Source organism: Alosa pseudoharengus, unplaced genomic scaffold (assembly GCF_046254945.1).
Source record: "Alosa pseudoharengus isolate Yale_2024_CS ecotype anadromous, Long Island Sound unplaced genomic scaffold, YU_APseudo_1.1 YU_APseudo_1.1_scf_6, whole genome shotgun sequence".
Taxonomy (NCBI): Eukaryota; Metazoa; Chordata; class Actinopteri; order Clupeiformes; family Clupeidae; genus Alosa; species Alosa pseudoharengus.
Window position 1 is genome coordinate 10,651,397 of NW_027468848.1, and position 25,152 is coordinate 10,676,548.

The window sequence follows — 25,152 nt, forward strand, 5'->3', positions numbered from 1 at the left end:
CAATAAAGACAGTAGAAGATAAGATAAGAAGCTAACAAAACTAAATATTAAATACACTATATAAGTTAAATTAAGAAAGTCCAATGTGCTTGAGGGTGATCAAGCTTAAAGATGAACTGAACTGGAATTTGAAGTAAAGGTGATATAACAGATGTATTTTATTTCTTCTCATTGGTACAATGATTAAAATGGCTGAATTTATTAAAAGGGATACAATTGTACGTTGAAAGTGGTGTTGTTGTTACACGGGCGCCGCCATGTTGGATTTCAACAATCGGCTACGTCACTGGCATGGTAAGCTACTCTGCACTAGCACTAGCAGCCATAGACCACTCCAGAATATATCCCGCCTCCTAACTTCCGTATCCATCCAACTTCCGGGCGTGGATTGTCTATGGGAAATAACATGGCGTTTTGAAAGATCGTACCTGTCAAACTCTGTAGGTGACAAAGTAGAAAAAGCTGCTGGGCAGATTGGCCTACACACTTCTGCCATCTAGTTTCCACTGGATTTTTTGATTTTCGGTGCCGTTTGAGTAGTATAGTCTATAGTATACTACTTAAACGGCACCGACAATCAAAAAATCCAGTGGAAACTATATCGCAGAAGTGTGTAGGCCAATCTGCCCACCGGCTTTTTCAACTTCGCTACCTACAGATGTTTTACCGGTATGATATTTCAAAACGCCATGTTATTCCCCATAGACAATCCACGCCCGGAAGTTGGATGGATACGGAAGTTACGGAGGCGGGACTTATTCTGGAGAGGTCTATAGCAGATAATGAGTCTGAGGCTAGCTGACATGGCTGAGGAAACTAACATTAGGCCTAGCTGAGTTACATATTGGCCATAAGCCATTTATCATAGGCTAGCCTACATCACAAAATCTCATACAAAATGAAACCAAACTAGTGAAACAAAGGCGAACACTTTAACAGGGGAAATTAATTTGGCATGAATCATACTGAACGCTATTTTGTCAATGAGCAGAAACACACACGACATTCAAACTATTGATAAGATGTGCACTATGGAAACTGGTCTGTAACTTTGGACGAATAAATGCCATTGACTTGCCATATCCTGACTTAAAAAACCCTTTTCTTGCTTACTTTATCGCAAACTCGGTGGAGCAGCTTGTAGTCTTTTTCAATTCATAGAAGGGCGAGCCCACAGTCTATGTGCCATGGAGCCTAAGTTTCAACTTCGGCTTCGTTCACCCAATGCAGTCACTGGTCGCAGTTACAAAGTCTGGGAAGGTTCGTTCAATCGTTTAAAGTTTTAAGTGCAGTAGCCTATCTGTCCCCTTTGGAATAAATATCTCGAAGTAGCCTCAGATGAGGTCCAGTGTTAGATAGGCTACCATACGATCCAACGTAGGAAAGGGCTAGCAGCTAACACCTTGGAAACACTCTTATGTCAAACTCCACAAGCTAGCACTCCGACCATAGAGAGTATAAACCATGACTCCGACGATATCACAGATCGATAATAATGCTTTTACTAGCTGGTAACTAAACCACAGCGGGTCTGTAAACAGAATCCAATGTCCCTTTCTACTCACCCTGAAGTCAGTTGTTCACCGTCTCAGGGCAGATTGTTGATGCGAGGGAGTTTAACTCGCAGTGCTGCTATCCAAGAGACTCGTGCAATATGAACATCCACAAGGTAAAAATCTGCAAACTCTCCACTAACGTTAGCCTAAAATAAACGGCAAACTCGTGTATCCTCCGTGTATCTGGGGTCAACTTGGGGTAACAAAGTTTTTAACAGTTTCAAGGGAGGGAGAGAGAGAGCCCGTGTGAGTTGCTGTTACGAGTGCCAGTAGTCCATACTGCGTTAGCCTACATTGACGTGACAATGCGTGTTATATAGCTTATTTGTATATGCACCGTAGCCTTCGCATAGGCCTAATGTAGTGGTGGTGAGTGAGTACGCAGTTGTGTGGAGGATGTACAGTAGGCTATGTGTGTGAGGGATGGAGGGAGACAGAGAGACAGCGTGCGTGTTGCTGTCTCAAGCGCCCCTCGTCCAGTTTTCTACATGACCTAGGATAGGTCTACAGTAGCCTATATGTTGTGCCGCACAAAATGTATCTATGTTGTACATTGCACAAAATGTATACCCCCCGAAATAAACACATACATAAATAAACATATTTTTTCCCGTCACTTTGGCTTCCTTGAACATTTTCCTTACGTTCGCCACTGCTGCAACAGATAGATTCCAGTGTCCATGCTCCGGCAGCGCCCACACAGTCATTTTCACCCAAATGATCCTACTGAAGGTTGAGCTGGAGCCTGAAACCCATCTAGTGGTAGTCAAGACACTACAGGCCTGTCCCTCACAGGCTCAAATTTGTAACCCATGCCATTAAAATTACAAATTTTCGTGTATACATAATATGCTGCAGCTGTTGCCTATAGAACTTCTCAGGTCCTACCATGCCAGTGACGTCATTGAAACTGGTAGCGTTCTAATACTAACAAACACAATTTTGGTGTTGCTTAAAAAAGGCTACGTATTGATTTTTTTAATTATTTTTTTTAGTGTCATTTATTTTTAATTGTCATAATCAACACATTATCAATGTTGATTCTTTCAGTTCAGTTCATCTTTAAGACGCTTGTACTGACAGGGCCAGGACTGGTGAGGTGCTAAAGGGAGTGAGTGTCATGGTGAAGGTGCAAACAGTAGTCCAACCATAGTCCTTAGTTGTGTGTGCCTGGCAAGGTGCTCAAGAGAGTGGGTGTCATGGTGAAGGTGCAAAAAGTAGTCCAACATTAGTCCAGCAGTGCAACAGTAAGGTCTAGAGACCAGCATAAATAATATATACAAATAGGAGAGTAAAGTGTAATGTAGACAAGGTAAAATAAAAAACTATTTCAGTGCAAGAACAGGTTGAGGTAACAGTGTAGCAGTAAAACAGTAGTGAAAACATTAGGCTGTGTACAATAGTAAAACAGTAGTAAAACAGTAGTAAGCAGTAGTGGGCAGTCAGTACTCAAACAAAAAAAACATGGACATGGAGCGGGTGGAGAGGCAGACAGACTAAGCAGAGAAGTCTATCTCTCCTCTTCCCTTTAGTGAGGCATTGAACAGTTCAATGGCCCTAGGAACAAATTACTTCCTCAGCCTTTCAGTTGTGCATGGCAGTGAGCGAAGTCTCCAGCTGATCAAGCTCTTTTGGTTTTTGATAGTGCTGTAGAGTGGATGACATTCATTGTCCAAAATGTTGATCAGTTTGTTTAGGGTCCTTTTGTCAGATATTGAAGTGATGCACTCCAGTTCAGCTCCCACTACAGAGCCAGCCTTCCTTACCAGCCTGTCAAGTCGCCCAGCATCCTTCTTCTTTGTGCTTCCTCCCCAGCATACCACTGCATAGAAGAGGACGCTGGCAAAGACTGGTAAAACATCCTGAAGAGCTTACTGCAGACATTGAAGGACCGCAGCCTCCTCAGGAAGTACAGCCTGCTCTGCCCTTTCTTGTAGAGTGCTTCAGTATTGGCTGACCAGTCCAGTTTATTGTCCAGGTGTAAGCCCAGATACTTGTAGGTGTTTACCACCTCCACATTGACCCCATCAATGGAGACTGGTAGCAGAGCGGGCTTTTACCTACGGAAATCCACCACCATCTCCTTGGTCTTTGAAGTGTTGAGTTGAAGGTGATTCAGCTTGCACCATTGCACAAAGACCTCCACCAGGCTCCTGTACTCCTCCTCTTGCTCATCCCTGATACACCCCACAAATGCAGTATCATCAGAGAACTTCTGCATGTGGCATGAGTGTTGTAGCAGAAGTCAGATGTGAACAGGACTGGCGAGAGCACAGTTCCCTGTGGAGCTCCGGTGCTGCTGATCACAATGTCAGAGAGACAGTTCTTCAGTCTCACGTACTGTGGCTGCTCGGTCAGGTAATCTGTCATCCAGGATACTAGGTGAGCGTCCACACCCATCTGCAAGAGCACTCTCAGTCTGAGGGGTTGGATGGTGTTAAAAGCACTTGAGAAATCAGAACATGATTCTCACAGCACTGTTCCTCTTGTCTAGGTGAGAATGTGTCCTGTGTAGGAGATAAGTGATGGCATTGTCCACGCCCACTTTCTTCTGGTATGCAAACTGTAGCGGGTCTAGTGCATGGCATACCTGGGATCTGAGTATGCACAAGACCAGTCGCTCCATTGTCTTCGTCATGTGTGATGTTAGCGCGACAGGCCTGTAGTCATTAAGCTGACTTGGGTGTGGCTTCTTAGGGACTGGGGTGAGACATGATGTCTTCCACAGTGTTGTGACTCGTCCGAGATGAAGACTTAGGTTCAGGGGCGTGCAGAGACCTTTGAAGGGGCAGGGGTTCAAATTTAAAAAAGGGCACATGGAACAAAGTTTTCAGAAAACGTGTTTAAAGAAAATTTTATTTAAAACTTAATTTTGATTACAACCCAATAGAGAATACATAGGCTACATGCAAATTATATCAAAATAAAACATCTTCCATCACACTGTAACCACAAAAGAAAAATATAACATTTGCAAAAAGTGCAGCATTAATTATGTAATGAGGATTATTCCAACCTGTGGTGTTTGGCTTTTTGACCCAGCTGGTCAGAGATCCACTGCCTTTTGCCTCCCGCAGCTCCTTCGCCCTCTGCTTTCGCTTCCTGTCTTTAGTGGGCAGCACTGCAGAATATAATCATGTTTTATAGAACATAATGCATACGAAAGCTAGAAAATATACACACAATTTGGTGTAAACTGGAACTTAGTTTTACATTCCCTAGCCTATAAAGCTTTAATCATCTGAACCTGAGCTGGACATTTTTTTTTTTTTGCATTTAAATTCTAGCATTATGCTATTTCAATGATTGTGGGACAGGCTATTATATGGTTTAGCAATTTGCAAAGTAGTCTAATGTACTGTTTGTACTATCTAATGTACATTTTATAAATTTTCATATTTATTCATATTTTATACATTTTCATATTTATTCATTATGTATCAAGAAGAATGGGTGTAAATAGCAGACAGAGCTGTAACACATTTTTCTCATTTCTATCCTTGGTTCTGAAAATTCAATAGGAGTGCATGACTGTAGGCCTACTGTAGCCAGGGCACAGACAGATAGGTCTTTTCAGTTTTCATTAGGCTATTGTCTACACAGAGATCATAGGCTATAAGGCTACATTATTGATTAAATTCAAAGGTAATTTTAATAGAAATCTAGACGCACCCTAGCGGCAGCAAATATGTTATTGCCTAGTCTGGCTTGTCAGGCTATAATTTTAATGTTTATCACAGTAAACTACCACCATTAGCAAGCTGGTGTCTTGCAGATTCACGTGCTGTGCGTGTGGCCACTGAGTGAAATGATGCGTAATGTAGCCTAGCCTATAAACAGAGAACGACGTGTGGAGTTGGGTTAAACAACTACAGTAGCCTATGTCGTCGGCTTATGACGATTTAGAAAAGGTTTGCCTACTCTGTTTTATGAACTAGGTCTACTAACCTAAGCTACTATAACATAGTAACCTAAACAGAATATGTTATGAACGTTCAGCCTTAGATTTTCGAAGCTGCCAGGTTATTGAAATGGATGGACCATGACATAAAACGGGTTTGATAGCCTACTTCATTAAACATGAAACAACTTTAAACATTTTATTCTCTATCTCTAAGCTGAATACTATTGCATGTTCAGACAGGCTAACTGCCAAGTGACCTTACCGTGCTCCCTAACGTCTCCTGCAGCACCTTCTGAGAGTTCACTGAATGTATGACGTCACGGATTGGTGGCCGCAACACAGAAAATTGTTATTTGTAAATTTCTAATTTCACAAACTATTAATGAGACATTTTAGCGAATATTCACGTTGGAACTAGCGGAAGTATTACAAATTTTAAAAAGTAAAAAACGGGTCTTGTCAAAAGGGCACTTGGACATCAAAGGGGCAAAAGGGCAGGTGCTAGAGCCCCTGTAGCCCCCCTTCTCTGCACATGCCTGTACTTTACATATAGCCAGGGCTAAGTGCATTTTAGTAGCCTAGTATAATAAGCTACACCAGCTTGTCTTTAAGAGGGGAAATTGTATAGCCTATAACATTAGCTGAAACACATATTTGGCCATATGGTGTTTATCATTGGCTACATCACGAAACCAAATAGTGTAACAAAGGCGAACACTTTAACAGGGGAAATTAATTGGGCATGAATCATTGTGCTGAACGGTATTTGTCAATGAGCAGAAACACACACGACATTCAAACTGTTGATAAGATGTGCACTATGGAAACTGGTCTGTAGGCTAACATTGGACAAATAAATGACACTGACTCGCCATATCCTGACTCTGAAAAAACATTGTCTTGCTTTGCCGCAAACTCAGCAATGAAATCATAGGCCAGTTTGCAGGTAGCATAACGTCTTTTTCAATTCATAGAAGGGAGAGCCCAGTCTCTCCTGTGACATTGAGGTGCGCAAATAATTTTTAATAGCCTGTTCAACTTCGAAAAGCTTCACCCGATGCCAGTCACTGATCGCAATTTCAAATTTCGGGAAGCTTCGTTCAATCTTTTTAAGTTTTAAGTGCAGTAGGGCCCTATCTGCCCCCTTTGGAATTATATCTCGAGCCTATTATAAGGTCCAGTGCGTTATGTCCTGGGATTCGGACGTGCTCAAAAAGAAAAGAAAACACTTTTTTTATATAGATGCTCCAGCTGTTTAAAAAAAAAAATCATGCTACATTCAAACGCAAAAGGTGCTTTGATATCTTTTTTTCGTTTTTAACGTCGGCAAGCAGGCATGCTGCGGTTGCAATGAATGAGGATAATTGGTTTTATCTGCGGATTTATTTTTTGCATTATTTTGAATATGACTCGTTCCAGTCTCAACAGCACGTCTACTTTTTCCACACACATCTAAGTTCTAACACACATCCCCTCTCGCTTTCTCTCTTTCCATCCCTGCGCACGGGGCTTTCTTAAAGGAGCTGCACCATTTTACAACAATTGCATCTACATTTTCATATTAGAATGTTTGTTTAAGTGTAAGCTTAGACTACCGTGATCAATTTAAGTTCCCGTGCCCCCGCTGAAAGTCTCATGCACTTATCGTTACACTATCACATCTATAAGTAACCGTGACAAATAGGGTATAAGATATATAAACTCACGCTATTGTATTATCATATATGTTTAGTAATGGCTCACTGCATCATGGAAGCAGTTAAGTCAAGTCGCATCAAAAATAGTAGTGGCAGAACTCCCAAGTGACACCTTGTGGTTGTTTGTGTCAACTGCAGTTTGTGCCATTTCTGCTGAGAAAATGGGGTGCGTGATTCATGAAGGAACCCGTCCAAACTTAACTGGGACCCACTGTACAAACAATAAAATATACACTCTAAAAACTGCTGGGTTAGAAATAACCCAAAAATAACCCAGCGGCAGAGTCAGATAAGGACAGACCCAACATTGGGTTATCTTAACCCAACGGCAGAGTCAGATAAGGACCTACCCAACATTGGGTTATCTTAACCCAGCCCTTAACCAACCCAGCACTGGGTTCCATTAACCCAGCATGTTGGGTTATGTTTTCTGCCCAGCATCTGGTTAATAATGACTATATTGCTGGGTTAAAGCTACCAATACGTGGGTTAAATATTACAACCCAAATTATGTGTTAACATTATTCATTCACAATCACCAATTATTATTGGTGCTTTTTTTTTTAATCATTATTACCAATGTTACACTGCTTAAGAAATAAAGAAAAGATTCAAATTTCAATCATTCTTTTATTGATATTTTAATTTACATGAAATTTTCCCCCATTCAGTTCTCAAAAGTAAAGTCATTATAAAATGGTAAAACTAGATTCTCCAAGATATGGCCTCTAACTTAAACAGCCAAGAAGTAGCATCAAGTCAAAAAACAGAGGAAAAACAGTACATTACAAATGGGTACTTCGCCTTTGCTCGTGTGAGATACTCAGCAATGTTCGTTCCAGTCTGTGGAGGTAAAAACCAGTGATGCCAGTAACGCGTTACTTAGTAACGCGTTAGTCTATTTTTACCACTTTTTTCAGTAACGAGTAATCTAACGCGCTACTATTTACAAACCAGTAATCAGATTAAAGTTACTTATCTAAGTTACTGTGCGTTACTATTTTTGTCATGTTCCTTAATAAAAAGATATATTCTTTGCTTTCTTCTTGTCTTGGGTATTAATGTCATGTAGGCTATGCTCACGTTTTCAGCATGAGGACAATTCACGTGCAGCGACACAAACGTAAACAACAATGGAGGGAGAGAGAGAGATGCACATTTCATCAGTCATTACTTTGAGTTTGTGTCAGTTAAACATGACAACATTAAGGTACATTGTACATTCTGTGCTGGCGACAAAGTGCTGTCTAGCTAGACATCCCAAGTCTCCCGAAGTTTTGGGAGTCTCCCACATATTGATAGCGGCTTCCTGACGCCCGCAAATTACATAAAATCTCCCGGAACCTAGAGCGAACAAGAGCACGCAAGCCAGACCGGACTTCAAATCAAAGATTCTAGAATCTTTGCTTCAAATCGCGTGTGCATAGCTTAATGCGCACACAACGGAGAGGGAGAGAGAGAGGAGTGGTGCGTTTGTGCCTGAAGCGCATCCAAGACAGAGAGCATCCTGGTCTATTTTGCTATATCAACCAATCCGTTTTCAGTGTAAGTGCTTATATCTCTTTTCTCCCAAACATAATTAATCAGTTCAGTCAGTGTATCTAGGAACAGAAGCGTCATGGCAGCGTCAGTGCCCCTCAAAAAGGAAGATTTAAGACCCATTTCACATCAGACTACACAAAAGTGTACCCAATTGTCTCAAAAGATTAAAACATAATGATAATCTTGCACACTGCACTGTTTGTAACAGCAACTTTAGCATTGCTCACGGCAGGTTAAATGATTGCAAAAGACTTGTTGAGGTGAGTTTAACAAGTGTAATTTCATTTGCATATTACTCAGGCCTATAGGCTACAAGATGGCTAGTTGCCAAGGCTACATGAAAAAAAAATCTACATATTTTACTATAACAATTTCTATCAATAGGCCTTCCTTATTTGGTGTACTTAGACATTATTGAACAAACATCTGAATTTCAGTAGGTTAGGTTGGGATGTCTGCTGTTAAAATGCATTTCCAGTATATTGAGTATTGGCAAAACCGGTTATCATTTTTATGTTGAGGCGTTGGGGGTGTTGTCGGCAGCTGCTGAAAGTAACTAATAAAGTAACTTGTAATCTAACTTAGTTACTAATAAAATCAAGTAATCAGTAAAGTAACTAAGTTACTTTTTAAAGGAGTAATCAGTAATCAGTAATCAGATTACTTTTTCAAGGTAACTGTGGCAACACTGGTAAAAACACACACACACACAAAATGATTAAGTAAAAGTACATAAGTACATAGTACATAAAAGCATTATAATCTCCTAGTGCAAACTACACTGTACAGCACCATCCATATTCATTGGCACCCCTGATAAAAGTGAGTAAAAAGCATAGTGTAAAAACTTGATTAATAGGCCAAGCTTTTATTTGCTTAAATTCCAGAACTCTACCACATATTTAAACGTTATGACCAAAGGTAGGGAGTCACCACTTTCTTTTGCCTCTGATACTGATACTAGTAAATATGGCTGGACGATTTGGGATAGCTCTTTTTACTCAATTTTACCAGGAGTGCCAATAGTTGGTGCTTGTTCTATTTGTAACAATTGTCTTAACTCACAGGCTCATCAACGGTGGTAGGCCTGATTCTCCTCCGAACTTTATACACTTGGTGGGATCAGCATGGGCAGCAGCTGCAAAGCCACATCTCCTCATTTCTCTGCAACATAAATATTTAAAACAAACTTAAATACTCTAAAATGGATTAACATACCTGCTAACTAGTCACCATGCTGCGCAAATTTGTTCAAAACTGCTGCATTAAAGTTAACTCTGCTAAGGTCTCATCACAACATAGTAGCCTACATTGAGGAGACCAAACTAAGTTAAGTTATGCAATCAAGCAGTATCTCAAAGCTAACGTTAGAATACTGTTCGTATGTCAAGTTTAGCATGCTTACTTACATCTGCTTGTCAATTTCGTTACTCATGTAGGGCTCATTTTATTGACTCTGAATGTTTGCAAAATCCCAATGTAAATGAAAAAGTGTTTTCCAAGACTCAAAAGTGCTTGTCCCAATGAGAAGTAGGCTACGAACCGTTATTTGAACTAACTACGTTATGAATTGCATACACACATCAACAACGTTTTAACGGTGTTAATGTTAATTGCAGGGATTCCCTCACGAACGTCGTCTTAAAGAGACAGGCACTCAATTAGACCTACTAAACTGAACTGAATGCTACATCTGACTAAGAATGCATTACTTTGCACTTGTATAGTCTTTTATTTTGGAATCTTAAGAGCAATAAACATATATTCCAATGTTAAGGAATTCATGTTTTTTTCATTCAGATATGTAAATCAACATGTATAAGTTGCTATTAGTCAATTAATGGGGAGATAATCGATAATCGAATCGAAATCGAATCGGACTGAAAAAATGAATCGTTAGATTAATCGATGCATCGAAAAAATAATCGCTAGATTAATTGTTTAAAAAATAATCGTTTATCCCAGCCCTAGTTGGAATGTGATCATTGCAGCCTCAGTAGACACGAGAGGAGCAGAAAGACACCGACATAACATGAGGGATAGCTGTATTTGTTAAGTTGTGCATTTACGTTCAGTTGTGAAGACCAATACCCTATTTTGAATGACAAAACAGCTTTGGCATGTGTAACAGCTTAGAATGGTGGCTTACAATACATCCAGCAACATATTTGGGGGCATCCCAAAGTGCTTGGAGGAGAATGCACTGAAGTTCTTGAATTGTCAAGGACCAGTTGGGGCAGTTTCATGTCTCTGTTGCTGAGATAGTTTCGATCGTCAAAAGGTCAGAATTGCCAAGAATCTTGTAGGGGCTGTTTGGGGCATATCTCTGTTCCTGAGATAGTTTTGATCATCAAAAGGTCAGAATTGCTAAGAATCTTGTAGGGGCTAAAGAGTAGAGATTGTCTGTGCTGTGGGGGGTGAGACAAGGTACTCATGTTTTGCATGATATCTCAGCACCCAAAGTTGTTATAAATCCATAGTAGCACATATATTATCATCTAATATTGTGATAGACCTTTGTATGAATGTGTGTTCTATAGATATAACCTATTGAACTTCCATTTGCTATTTATGGCCTGTAGGCCTCATTGACCTGAGCTAATGCAAGTCAGAAAGGGGAAGATTCTATTAGGGAAAGGTTCCAGTGGGGGCTGGCATAGAAGCAAAGAGGGGGAGTGAGGGTGTTTTAATGTACAGAAGCACACATACAGTCCATCTAATCAATAAGTATGTGTCTGGATTCAATTTTATACACTGACCATTTTCTCACCTATTCATTTCTAATGGCCGGTCATATTTGAGACAGGGAATACACATGGGTGTTAAATAAAACACTCAAATTGTCATGAAAATGATCAAAAATTCTTTTGTGTGTTCAGATGCCCTGTATTAAGTCATGGCACCTTATGGTAGTCAGAATAAGGTAACAATATTTATGAGAGAAAATAATTGTCAATCGGTCACATTTGACCGCAAACACAACAGGAGAGGTTTTATAACTGCAGTCTTGAGTGCTGCTGGGAAAATGCCTGAGCTGAGAATGGTTCCCAATTTGCATAAGCTCAAATGCCAAACACCTGAAAACACTTTTAAAGAAGTTTGTAGGCAGAGCGTCAAGACAGCAGGTACTGTAGATGAACGAAGTTGCAGTACAGTTTTTTCAAGGGTTTGGCCATCATAGCAGTAAATTCAGATAAGGAGGCTACATTTTGTCTAGGCTTGTGGTGAACTCTAATATTTTCAATTTTGTGATGAAAAAAAAAGAACCAAAAGTCATTAAACATTTTTGTTGACTTGAAATCTTGAGGTAGCTCTGTTGGGGAATTTGTTAACTTATCAACAATGGCAAAAAGAGCACGGGAGTTATTAATGTGTTAATAATGTTACAATTAATGAACAATGCCTGGCCCTATACATAACTCAGAGTTATATATGTGGAGTCTCTTTTTGAAGATGAGTTAATCTGAAGCTTAGTGTTTCATTTACGTTCAGCTTTACTACATTCTCTCTTCTGATTTTCTACTATTCCTCCATGGTGTTTTAGGTTTACTGAAGTCTTTCTAACCTTGGCAGGTGCTATTATACTAAATAGAGTCAAGGACCCTGAGAATATTAGAGCTAAATTGAGTAAGATGGTCTTCCTGCACACATGATGTCATACATAGCTAAGGCTTCCATAAAAAGAGTGCTGCTATTCTCATTCATTTATTTGTGGTAATTTGATGGTTTTACTGTAAAATTCACTATGATAGTTCATAGTAACACTGTCAACTTATGGATCTTTTACAGTTGAACCATGAAGTATTTATTAACAGTTCTACCATGACCGCTTTTAATGTGTTCATGATAAGTGATAATGGATGACACTGTGTTCTTTAATCAAAAGTTTGTTTTTCTGTCATGTTGTTAAACTTTAGTCGATACAAGTAGCCTAACATGTGAGTAAGTAAACATAGCCTATTTGATGACCACATCAAACATGGCATAGGCTTAAAAGTAGCCTAGAGGTAGCACAGGAATGTGAAGGATATAAACAGAGGGAATTCATGTTTTATTTCATACAGTCTGGTATTATCCCAGAAATGTGATTTACTTTTGAAGTTGAAAATGTTTAGTTGAACTGTAAACTTTATAGTAAACCTCATAATTATGAAAACCTCAGTCTGACTATAAACAAATTGCAGTCAATCATCATCATTACTTATTAACTGTAAACTTTAAAGTCCGCATCAGACGTCCGTCCATGAAGTTCATAGTAATGGGAGAGTTCATAGTCAAGTTATGATATATTCATGGTCGAACTGTAACGCCAATGGTAGAACTATAACAAATTTAAGTTGAACTGTAAATTTCATTGTTTTACTGTCAAATTTTACAGTTCATTTTTTCCTGGGTTTAATTGGAATGTGGTCATTGCAGCCTCAGTAGACACGAGAGGAGCAGAAAGACACCAACATAACATGACAAAAAAATATCAAATAATAATGGATTGAAAAGAGGTACTAATAAACCAGACATGCTAGAATAGAGACCAGAAAATGGATATCCACAGTCCCTTTCTATCAATACTAGTGATTGTTATAGATAAGGATTAGAATGATTAGATTAGTACACTATGCTGTACATTTATGCGGTAAGGGAACTGATTAAATATGCACAATACCTGCAGTGCTTCCCTGTCCATTAAACAGCGCAACATTAGTCACGTTTTATCCTTATCGCACCATAGGTTTCATTCCTTTGCACCACGTTTACGTTACAGACATGCCTGAAAAAAATTACCACGACACACATGGGGAAGTTCTTCCTCAGCATCAAGTGAACCTAATGTTACCTCACCTCCATCCATATTTCCTATCGATACACTTAATTTCCTAGTTGGCCTATCACTTACTAATGTGTTAACAGGAGAGCACGCATTAACGTTAACTTATGCCTGTTAACAAATTTTGTCTCTGAGCAAACTCATGTTGGTAGCATATCTTATAAATATAACGGCAAACCATATTGGCAAAACTGGCCACGTTAATTTGAGCCCAAATTATCTCACACATGACTTCCCTGCCTCAATCCTATAACAAGGCTAACGTTACTTGCGGTCAGTTATGTACGTTAGTTTCTATGTTTGCGGCGCACCATTATAATGAACTATTAAACATGGGAAATGAAGCTAACTTTAGCTAATCTATCCAGAAAGACACTCATGCAGAGAATAGTGTTCACTACCTTTCAGTGCTTCTTCAATATTTGATTTGATTCGATTTCCGCTAATAAATTATTTTCATTAATGTTAGCAGCTACCTAATGTTACAGTAACGTTGGATGAGGTTTAACTATGGCTAACTAGCTTTTGCTAGGCAAACAGTTGAGCAACGTTAATTAACTTAGCCTAACTTTATACCTAAAGTTAACCTATGACTATTCAGCAATTGACATCATTTTACATTCACATCTTTTTAGCATCATTCCCATGCTAACAGCTAAGTTTAGCATCATTCCCATGCTAACAGCTAAGTTAACATTACAAATGATGACCTTCAACAATAACATTAACAACAACGTTAGTAACATCACAATATGATTAGACTATGTTAATTATAAGCCTATGTTAATTATGTTGACATGGATGTGATAGACATACAGAATTTACTTACTTGAAACAGGGAAGGAGAGGGAAAAAATGTTGACATGTCTGTCCCTCGGTGTCAGTCATTCAAAAGATGGTGGAATCAGAGATTTCTTTGGAGATTTTTATGGAGACCTAACGGTCGAGCCTCGATTTCGTGTAACCCAATTATTTCTAACCCAACGCTGGGTTAAATATACCCAAAACATCATCCAGATGCCTTGACCCAGCATTTGGGTCACTGAAACAACCCAGCAGTTTTTAGAGTGTAGGCCTAAATGAACATTTTAACAATAGTTATATTTGTGTGTGCACAACTTTTTTTTCCATGGTAAGGATGACCTTTGCATGGAATTGCCCACTACCCCTAGTGACCAAAAAGTTAAATGGACCCCAACACATAGCGCTCTTGACTTCAAATATGGCCACCAAAATATGCCCTTTTTTCTACATTTATGATGCCATGCTAGCCTGGGAAAAACCCAGACGTGCTTCCGGCAAATTCGAGATTTGCTCTGAAAGTCTGTCTGGCCAAGAACCCATTCTAGCCCATTTCCAATTTTCCTACATCTAGGCACCAATCAGAACCCTTGAGGCGGGCTTTACACGATGACGATAGAGCACCCTGTTGAAGAAGCCGGGTTTAAAAAAATAAAATAAAAAAAAACTTGTTTGAAGCTGTTATCACGTAGACAGGGAGTTAGAAGTTTTGCAACTTCTTCCTTATGTTGGGATATCCAACATTTTACAAACATGTAAGGGATACCTATGTGATATCTGCAACAGTGGTAGGCTACTGAAAACGGTTTGATATTCTGTTCATTTATAGGCCTACAGTAAGCTGGACACGTAGCCGACAGAAAACACATACTTTTGAATTGGTGTGCTATATGCGAGCATAACTCGATTGCTCAAAAAATGAAATAGGCCTAGGCTAGCCTAAACATTGCAACATCGAGTTTTTATGGAAAGACAACTTACAGACCACTATAAGCTACACTTCAGTGTTTGCTTTAAAACAATTCCGGCATAATTGCTTTGAACGTTTCAGTCTCTCATTACATTACACTACATTTGGCTGACGCATTTTTAACCAAAGCGACTAACAACATGGTAAACAGTTTAAGTTTTAAAGCAAAGTCTCTTGTCCCCCATGCTTGGTTTTGTTCAGAGCTGAAAATGCAATTGTGTTTGACAGAGGGCAGATGTAAATTGCTAGTGACAAAATATTAGCTTTCAGTGTGGCACAATGTCTTAGCCTACGTTTAATTAAAAAGTGGTTAATTCTTCCTGCTTCTCCCTACAACCAGACAGTGTTGCAAATTGTGTGTTTCCCTCACTCTGTCTCTTCCGTTGCTCTGATTGGTTTTTGGCCTCTCCTGTTGTGTCCCAGGCATTTCGATCGGCGTCCGTTTGGGAACGCCCTTTGGAAATGGGCTGTGAATTAATCTTCCCCAGACCCACTCTCAGTTATGCACAAATAGGCTGACACCAGACATAATTTCACTGCATTTCTTACTTCCAGTAACTATATGCATGTGACAATAAACTTCCTTGTATCCTTGTTTCAACCAGGCTAATGCTATGCTGCTTTTAAAACATAATATGATGTGTCTGTAGCCATCTTTCAGCATTATGAAATACATAATGTGACAATCATGCATAATTAAAATGGCAGACATGTTGGATTTTAAGGAAGTAGCCATAAATTCTGACACTGAGTCAAAAACTGTGGTGCATTTAGGCTATGTGTGAAGTTTTGACTTTGTGACTAAACCCTGCACTTTCCTGGGCTCAATCCTTCTATTTTGCCCCCTAGAGGCTGGCATGCTAGCAAGGAGGCTAAAACCCATGGATGATAGCATCTGTCAAGTCTCTTAAAGAAACATGCTACCATTTGGGAAATTGGCTATTTTGTCTTCTGTACATACACCCAGTCAGTTAGTACAACACTAGCCTCGTGAGACCATCCTGATCTCGCGAGCTTCAGGTTTTCACTCGCAGATCAGTCTGGCAACTTTCCAATAGAGAAAATTTGGAGCAGTTCACCAAACGAACGGCCAATCAGCGTTGGTTTTGAGGCGGGTGTGTGACGCAACGAACAACATGATGGCATCCACAAATGAGATGAGCATAGCTATCGCGCAAGTTTTATTCAAATTAAAAAGTATTCCTGTGTAAGCTGTGAAGCTATGAGTCTCAGCCATGCAGCTGGGAGGAATGAACGACACAGACATCCTCCACGGCTGATTACAGTTCATAATGGAGGAATATACTTTCTTCAGAAGTGTAGGGCCTACCGTGAAAACTTGATGGGAATTGTCGTTGATTAGGTTCATGTCACATACAAATGGTAAGTTAAAAAATTTTAACGTTAGTTGCGTTACCTAACTTAATTGTATGTTAAACGAAAGCATTAGAAGAACACTTTGTTCATCTAATAAATATGAGTTTCATATGAGTTTAAAAACACCTTATGAGTTTAGCTCCCTCCTGACACATTAGGACTCATGCTAGTCAGTGAACCAGCACTCTGGAGTTTTATGACACTGGCTAGTGCGTTCAGCGCCCAGTCCTTGGGTGCTTCGTGGTGGAAACACCAAAAGCTCAAGGCAGGTAAAGTTGAGTATCGTCCGCATAGCAGTGATAATCAAATTCATGGGAGCGAATGGTCTCACCCAAGGAAGTGGTTTAAATAAAGAAAAGTAGGGGCCCTAATACTGATCCCTGAGGCACACCTGTGGTGACACTGTGTGAAAAGTGTGATTTTTGTCCCCGTAAACGCCCGGAGATCTCCCTCATTTTCGGCAGTTGCCGACAATTTGCAACCCACGAATGTCGCGTTGTCTGTGCCACAAATTGTCGGAACCGTACTATGACGTATGAGAGCTTGCAGAGTGCTAATGGCTTTAATTAGCATATGAATGCAGCGAAACCGCACCTGGCCAGGCCTGGCTTGAATATCCTTACTCAGTATTGGATGAAACCACTACTTTCAAAACAAGAAAAATCACTTGTGATTGGCAGCAAAACCACACCTGGCCTAGCCTGGCAATTTGCCATCCCCTTGGTACGCTTCGCTTCTACAAGGGTCTGGGATCTCGGCTATTGACGAACGTTTGCAAACTGGATGCGTGGACTCTGTAGAAGTTTGAAACGATTGGATCTGATTTCACCCAATCGCTAACGTTTGGCCGTGACGTATATTATTCGCCAGCTCGATCGTGAAGTAAGCTACACTACAACACTCAGAAATTTCCCACAACAATCATTCCCCACCAAAGCGAACAAGATGGATGTAAATGACCATGCCAGCTTTGCGATACAAATGTAAGAGTTAGTGGAAGAATAGCAAATAACTATTCAACAGTAAGGTTGAAGATAACATAATGTAACGCCGATGGGTCATTCCACGTCAGTTCAACCAGGGCCCACGCACTTAGGTCTCAAAAAATTCTGAAAAAATTACCAGGTGTACCTATGTTACCCAGGAGACACACTGTAAAATTACTCTTATGTAAGATCAATACTTTCCAAGATACAGCCAGTTTTACAGGGGGAGGGGGGTGTTGATTTTGTTCGGCCTCTATTTTTTGTCAAAGTTCACAAGCCCACAGCGCAAGAACTAAACCATGTAGGAGGCTCAAATTTTGCATGCTGGTACATACATAGGAATAGTATGTAGCAAAATCGTCACGTTTAGTCTGGATAATCCTGCATGGTCATAGCTGTCCCTCAAAGTTGATACAAATTTTATTGGAGTTTTTGGCTGGGCTCTGTTTAAGCCTTCAGAAGACATATTTGTACTCAACATAGGCTCTTGATTTATTTTCCTTACTGAGATAAGTAGAAACACTCTCACAAAAAGCAATGAACAGAAAACAAATCCCTTCAGGGTCTGAACAGCAGACCTCACAAGTCTGAAAAATCATTTTGGTTATAATTTTCAGAGAACCCAAACACCTTGTGGGAATATACAAAGATTTTTTAAATATGTTTTTTTATTCTCCATGATCCCTTCTTTTTGAAAACACCAATTTGACTTGTCTTATGCAAATCTTTCTTTTTTTATTTTCCACCCTGAACATGGGCAAAATGCCCCATTGACATCAATATGTTTTATATAGAGTCACCACACTGCCACCTGTGGTTGTATAGAGTAACCTGTGGTAATTTTTTCAGAATCTTTTGAGACCTAAGTGCGTGGGCCCTGGTTGAATTGACGTGGAATGACCCCGATGAGAAGTTAGGAGACGGGGAGGCTGATATATCGTTCCAAAACTCCGGTAGTTTATTTCCTATAGATGTACCGGCTAGTGCACGGGCAACAGGAGGTGTCCACTACAAAACAAAAAAATGATTGCTGATAAATCACGGTCTCACTCGTCATTCACACTCATCGGCCAACAACACGCAACACAACTCAGTCGCACGTAATCCACTTCTACTCTGACTAAACTTAGACGTCTTAGAACCCCCTATTCTATTCCCTCCCCTTAGCAATTGCTAACCTATCCATACACCTAAATATTCCCTCCCGGACACCTCCCCCCAATCAAAACACATCAGAACTCATTAGGCTTGTTCGTCTTGTCTGAGTCTGACTTTCGTCTGGCTTTCTACGTAAACGTGATCTTCAGAGGCTAGCCGGGAGGAGCTACAACAGAGGGCAGCTCATCCCGGACAGAAAGGCTACAGTCTGCCTGACGTGACTCGCGGGAGACATCGCGGAATCTTGTTTGCAATAAACACAGCAGAACTTTCATTCTTACTCATTAAAATGAGCATGATGACTGACGAAATAAATTCTTATGATGTAGTTTAAATAAACCATTGTTGTCATACAGTTAACAGGCCTGCATTGTAGCACATAAATTCAATATCAAGTGTTTCCCCTATATGTGTGTCTATCTATTTAGCCAACAGCAGAAAATAACAGAATATCCAAACGTTTTCAGAAGGCTAGCCTACCATTGTTGCAGAAATCACGTATAAGAAGGTATCCCTTCGATTTCTGTTTATTTTCGCATATTCCAACATAAGGAAGCAGCATGAGCCTCTAGTCATATAATCGTCATGAGGACATTCCTCCCAAATGGCCCTATCACGTCTTTGAACTGACGTCATGAGGGCGTGTTTCAGCTCGTGCAGCTCGTGGAAGGCCATAGATATATACACTAGATGTCGCCTTCTGCTTCTCAGCATGCGTCAACACCGCCGCCATCTTTGTACAGGGATCTGAAGCGCTAAACTAGTTCTCCTGTATTGTCAGTGTTACCTAGGCCTATTTAGCGACGTTTGGCCACCCCCAGCGATAGAAAACCTTTTTAGCGATTAGCGACAAATTTGGGAACTTCTCACAATGATGGCAGATCGGCTTCTTTGTTGTTGAAACGTAAAACAATCACCTTTCTTATGGCTTTGTCATTTATGAATTCAGCTACATCTCGTTTGCCCATGGCACTGACCCATGATTATAAAAGTAACGACTGGCGTAGCCTATGTAGTAGCAGAGGTAAATGTTCTACAGATCTACAGCAACTTCTGGTGAGATTACAACTTACATGAGTAAACGAGACGAGGGGTATGTGGCCTCAACCAGAGCCTGTCTATGAAGAGCCTGTTTACTTTCATTGTATCGAACCTGGTTGCAGTTTACTCATTGTTCCTCTAGAGGCCGCCGCTAGCTAGTGCAGAATGAATGGGAGTCTATGGGGCTAGACGGGTAAAATGTATCTTTATTATCGTCTTAAGCTTAGTTTTCTCTAGACTCAACCATAAATACATGCCTGTCAGTTGGAACAACCCAAAAAACTAGATAATTGCTTGAGATTTTGACGATTTATGGTGATTTTATTTTCGCTAGATCATTGCCCAGATTGACGCTAATGTATTATAGAGGAGTGGATCACTGAATCAAGATGGCGTCTCGATTGACGCATTCGTTCCAATGAACAGCAGTAGTCAAGGCGACATCTAGTGTATATATCTATGGTGGAAGGCAACTGCAAGATCTGTCTGCAGGCTAAGACTCCCGCGATATTTTAAGGCCATGCGACATGGTGTCACCAGAGAATGTCTAATAAGGGGAGAACTGCCACTCTCGTGACTACCGGAAAACTTCCGGTTTCTGAACTGGTTGCAGTTCCTTCTGTGGTTCCACATGAGGGCGCTCGTCCACGAGTGCAGAATGCATGGAGGTCTATGGAGCTGTACCCCTCAAAATCCACTTTTCTCTGGATATAATTTTCTTCCAAGTAATTTGAATATTGTTTTCGAAAGGGGAGGCAAAGAAAATACACTTGGTTGAGTATTATATTTTTTAAAGTCACTTAATTGTTCTAAAAAGCCTTTCAAACGTGTCAATGACGTCATTCATTAGCACAATGCTAGCGTGTTATGGGCAACAACGACCCAACCTGTAAGAAATCAAAAGGACATAAGTACTCGTTCATTCAACTTTTGACCTATAACCCATGTTGAAGTTATACAAACTACAATCAAATCTGAGATTTGTCAACGACAATCAGGTGAAAGAAGCAAATTTAGCCGTCTAGCTCCATTGACTCCCATTCATTCTGCACTCATGGCGATCGCCCCCAGTGGAAATCTAGTGGAACTGCAACCAAAATTCGGTACAATGGGACTTAATACGGAGTGGCAAGGCTCTCCGTAGACGGGCTCTGGTGTCACGGTGGTAAGTCCCTCCCCGGCTGAGAGAAGTCGGACAGAATTTCTAACCAGTATGCATTGCGTCCATCCCAGTATGCATTGTGTTCAACCCAGCATGCATCACATCAAGTCAGATCTGCACAGATCTGCCGCAAGCAAGGGGGCAGGCGAATTCCCGGAAGTAGAAGAATCGACGTAGGCTGGAGGGACCACCTCTCTGCTAACTCCCATAGAAGTCTATTCATTGTAGGATTTTTTTGAAATATCATAACTTAATATAACATATATCCTGTGCCGATATTGTAGCTTCTGTGTAATCTACATAAACACTACAAAGGCAAAACAGACTCCATTACCTCATCCGTAACGTTGGTTACCCGTAAGAAGAATGGTTAGCTTGTTCTGTTGGAGGGAAGCTAGCTTTGACGTAATCTCTCTTTCGCGCCGTAGGGAGATAACCGTATGGTTTGGATAAGAAGCTCAGTCCACCTTACTGTCTGACGGTAGCTTCTAACTCATAAGCAAAACCTAGCATACACGACCGTATGTTAAGGTAAAGCATTACACAGAGGCAACCTTATAATAATAAAAAAGTAAACCTAATTTTTTTAAAAACGGCACTAATCATTTCAGAGGTTTTCGATGGATTGACCGTAGGTCGGAAAAGTGGAAAGAAGATTAGCTTAAGGCTATAACTTTTTTGTTTTGTTTTAGCATGACTGTTTTTGAAGATGATCATGTATGGTAGCTTCAACATTAACACGACTTGGTGAGGATGATATTAATAATAATACATAAATAAATGTTTAACTTTGATGACTTTGAAGGCGAAGGAAGTGTGAGAAGAATTTCTGTGTATCTATCATATGAGTTACAAGATTCAGTTTGATGGCTAACGTCACGAAGTTAAGTGTGAGTCTGCGCCGTACTGGGGGGACCAACTGAAAAATCGTTCTATTTGACTCAGTGCCCTCCCATTGAAAACGACGGAGTCTGTTCGTCCATTTCTTTTACTGTCTATGGCCGCAAGTCGAACTCCCCTATTGACACATTCTATGACACAGGAGGGAGAGGGAGACACAAACACTCGTACACACACACACGCACACGCCGGGAACACAGGGGAAAGCCCAACACGGGGGCAAATAGCCTCGGCGATACAATATCATCACAATTGTCAAAGCTAGATGTGATCATCATTGAAAACACGCCGCTTCATTCATACCGGGTCTGCCGCACATGCTGTAATTTAATATCGAGGCTACTGCGCGATACAAATCAAACGTTTCCCAAATCCCATAGGGAGTAGGGCCACAACATCTTTGCCCGAAATAAAATGTGTTAAACACTCCTTTTGTTCAGAGTTCAGTTCCTGAATATTTGGAAGCGTAGCCAGCACGGACTGAATTACTTCATTAACTTATGCCATTGCCAAACTCCTCGAGGACTACAATTCAAACACAGCGCAGAATCTCGACGTCGTCTCTCACAACTCCCGCCTCCTGCTCGCTGATTGGCGCGGAGTCGAATCTACCGCTGCGAACGAGGCCAATGGCCGGAATCCTAGACGGAGTCGTGGAGGGAGATGAAAATCGAGCGGAAGTACGTAGGAAGGCAATTAAGGCCAGGCTACACCAGGCCAGGCTTGAATTTCCTTACTCAGTATTGGATGAAACCACAACTTTCAAACAAGAAAAATCACTCGTGATTGGTTGGCAGATCTGTCACTATTGGTCACCCTGCCTGGCTCATAATAAATGTAAATCCCAATAATAAAGTAATAATGTGTGTGCATATATTACATTACATTACATTACATTACATTTGGCTGACGCATTTTTAGCCAAAGCGACTAACAACATGGTAAACAGTTTAAGTTTAGAGCAATTCTCAACAATATTAGGACAATTTAAAAAAACAATAGAGTACAGTAAGAATAAGTGCATCAGTGAGTGCTGTTTTTAACAGTTACGTGTCAGTTTAAGACGGCTGGTGAGTGCTAGGATCAGCAAGACTTGTTGTAAGTGTTGCTATGAGAGGAGATGTTCTCTAAAGAGCTGGGTCTTCAGGAGTTTTTTGAAAATGGAGAGGGATGTCCCTGCCCTTGTAGGAACTGGCAGTGTGTTCCACCAGCGAGGAACAACAGATGAGAAAAGTTTGGATTGGCCTGAGCGTACCGGAGGTAGAGCTAGACGTCGTTCGTCTGAGGAGCGCAGCGGTCTGGAGGTAGCGTATGTCTGTATGAAGGCATTCAAGTAGGTGGGAGCAGAACCGGAGACTACTTTGTAGGCAAGCGTTAGAGCCTTGAATTTGATGCGGGCCGCCATAGGTAGCCAATGTAGCTGGATGAGTAGCGGGGTAACATGTGCCCTCTTGGGTTGGTTGTAGACCAGGCGCGCCGCCGCGTTCTGGATCATCTGAAGTGGTTTCACTGCGCAGGCTGGGAGACCTGTCAGGAGGGCGTTGCAGTAGTCGAGTCGTGAGATGACTATTGCCTGAACCAGAAGTTGGGTGGCATCTTGATTTAAGTAAGTCCTGATTTTCCGTATATTGTAGAGTGCGAAACGGCATGACCGGGCGACTGAGGCAACATGATCTGAGAAGTTTAGTTGGTTGTCGAGAACAACTCCTAGATTTCTTGCAGACCTGGTAGGTGAAACAGACAGAGAGCCAAATTTGATGTTGATGTCGTGGTGTATGGTAGGTTTAGCTGGGAGGACCAGCAGTTCAGTCTTTGAGAGGTTCAGCTGGAGGTGGTGTGCCTTCATCCATGTAGCTATGTCTGAGAGGCAATCCGAGATCCGTGCTGAAACCAAGGGGTCATCAGGTGGAAAGGACAGTGAATGTGCATATATATATACACATATATACACACATATTATTACTTGATTATTGGGGTTTATACATATTTTCATTCAACAAAAAGCGTATTGCCTGTTGAGCGTATTGCTGGGAGTTGTGTGGTTAACACATTCACTGTTTAAGCAAGACCAAAGGCCACAGTCATGCCAGCATGCACAGTTCACTCCCCCTGCTACCCTGATTTGCATTTGTATAACTCACAGCATTTTCATTTACATGTTAAAGCCTCCCCTAGGAGGTTTCAACCAATGTTCCCTCTAATTTTTTTGAGCACTGAGCAAATATTTTGTTTTCTGAGTGCACATTTCAGCACTGTGTCTGTGAGCAATTGCCGAAAATGACCACGAGCCTGCATTAGCCATAGGGAATTCAATGAGATAACAGCAAATGCATCAATATGTCTAAGAAGGTTGATATTTATAATGGTTGGACATTTTAATGATGGTGTTTTACCAGTCAGTTTAGTTGAACTTAAAAGATCTTTGGTTGAACTTCAATAAGGTCTAGAGAGGTTATGACTGGTTATGACTGATAATGATATATATATATATATATATATATATATATATATATATATATATATATAAAATAAAAGTATCCAAGGTGTTTAGTAATTTCTCTGCAGGTATAAGTGGAACTTAATTGAAAGAAAAATGCCAATGCAGTGCTTAACAATAATAGGCCTATTAAATTGACATGGTGTCATTTTTCCTAAAGGTAGCCACAATTTTATAACTGGAGTGGTTTGCAACAATATAGGCTACAAAACATGATGTCATTTGAATTTCATTGAGGAAGATAGGCCTATCTGGCTATGTGGCTTATATCAGCGACATAAATGATCATTCTCATAATAGGCCGTCAAAAAAACGCGTCTCTGTAGGCAGCCTAGGCTCCGAGATCTGTACACAAAAACAATTGCTACCAACAGTGTTGGCAACCACTCAAAGGCAAAATAAAGTGTTCCAACCAATAACCGACGAGATGGTTATGGTTATGGTTATGGTTATGGATTTAGCAGACGCAGAGATGCGCGTTTAGGAGAGTTTCAATTGCACAGGAGGGAGTAGCGAGCTAGCACTCTGTTTTGTTTAAACATCAACAGAAGAGAAGTTCCGCCGTAATCACTGATACAACCTTTAAGCACCATCTGAAGTAAACATTACCATTTGTTCATGTATAGCGCATGGTCTGCGTAGAACTTGGCAATGGCATCAAGGATGTTTTCTGCAGGGCATCCTGAAAGCTGAATGATTCCAGCAAAAACTGTCTTAACTGAAATCAGTTTGCTTC

General features: G+C 40.6%; 1 protein-coding gene and 1 long non-coding RNA gene across 2 annotated transcripts in view; one reads left to right on the plus strand and one right to left on the minus strand.

Moving 5' to 3' along the window:
- Positions 1-25,152, plus strand: part of LOC143106489 (tripartite motif-containing protein 29-like) — a 49,348-nt gene that overhangs the window by 15,867 nt on the left and 8,329 nt on the right. The window lies entirely within an intron of this gene.
- LOC143106151 (uncharacterized) lies at positions 7,430-14,105 on the minus strand. The gene is made up of 3 exons (XR_012983633.1): positions 13,363-14,105; positions 9,765-9,863; positions 7,430-8,000 (listed from the first exon to the last, which is right to left on the minus strand). It is a non-coding gene; the product is annotated as an uncharacterized LOC143106151 (long non-coding RNA).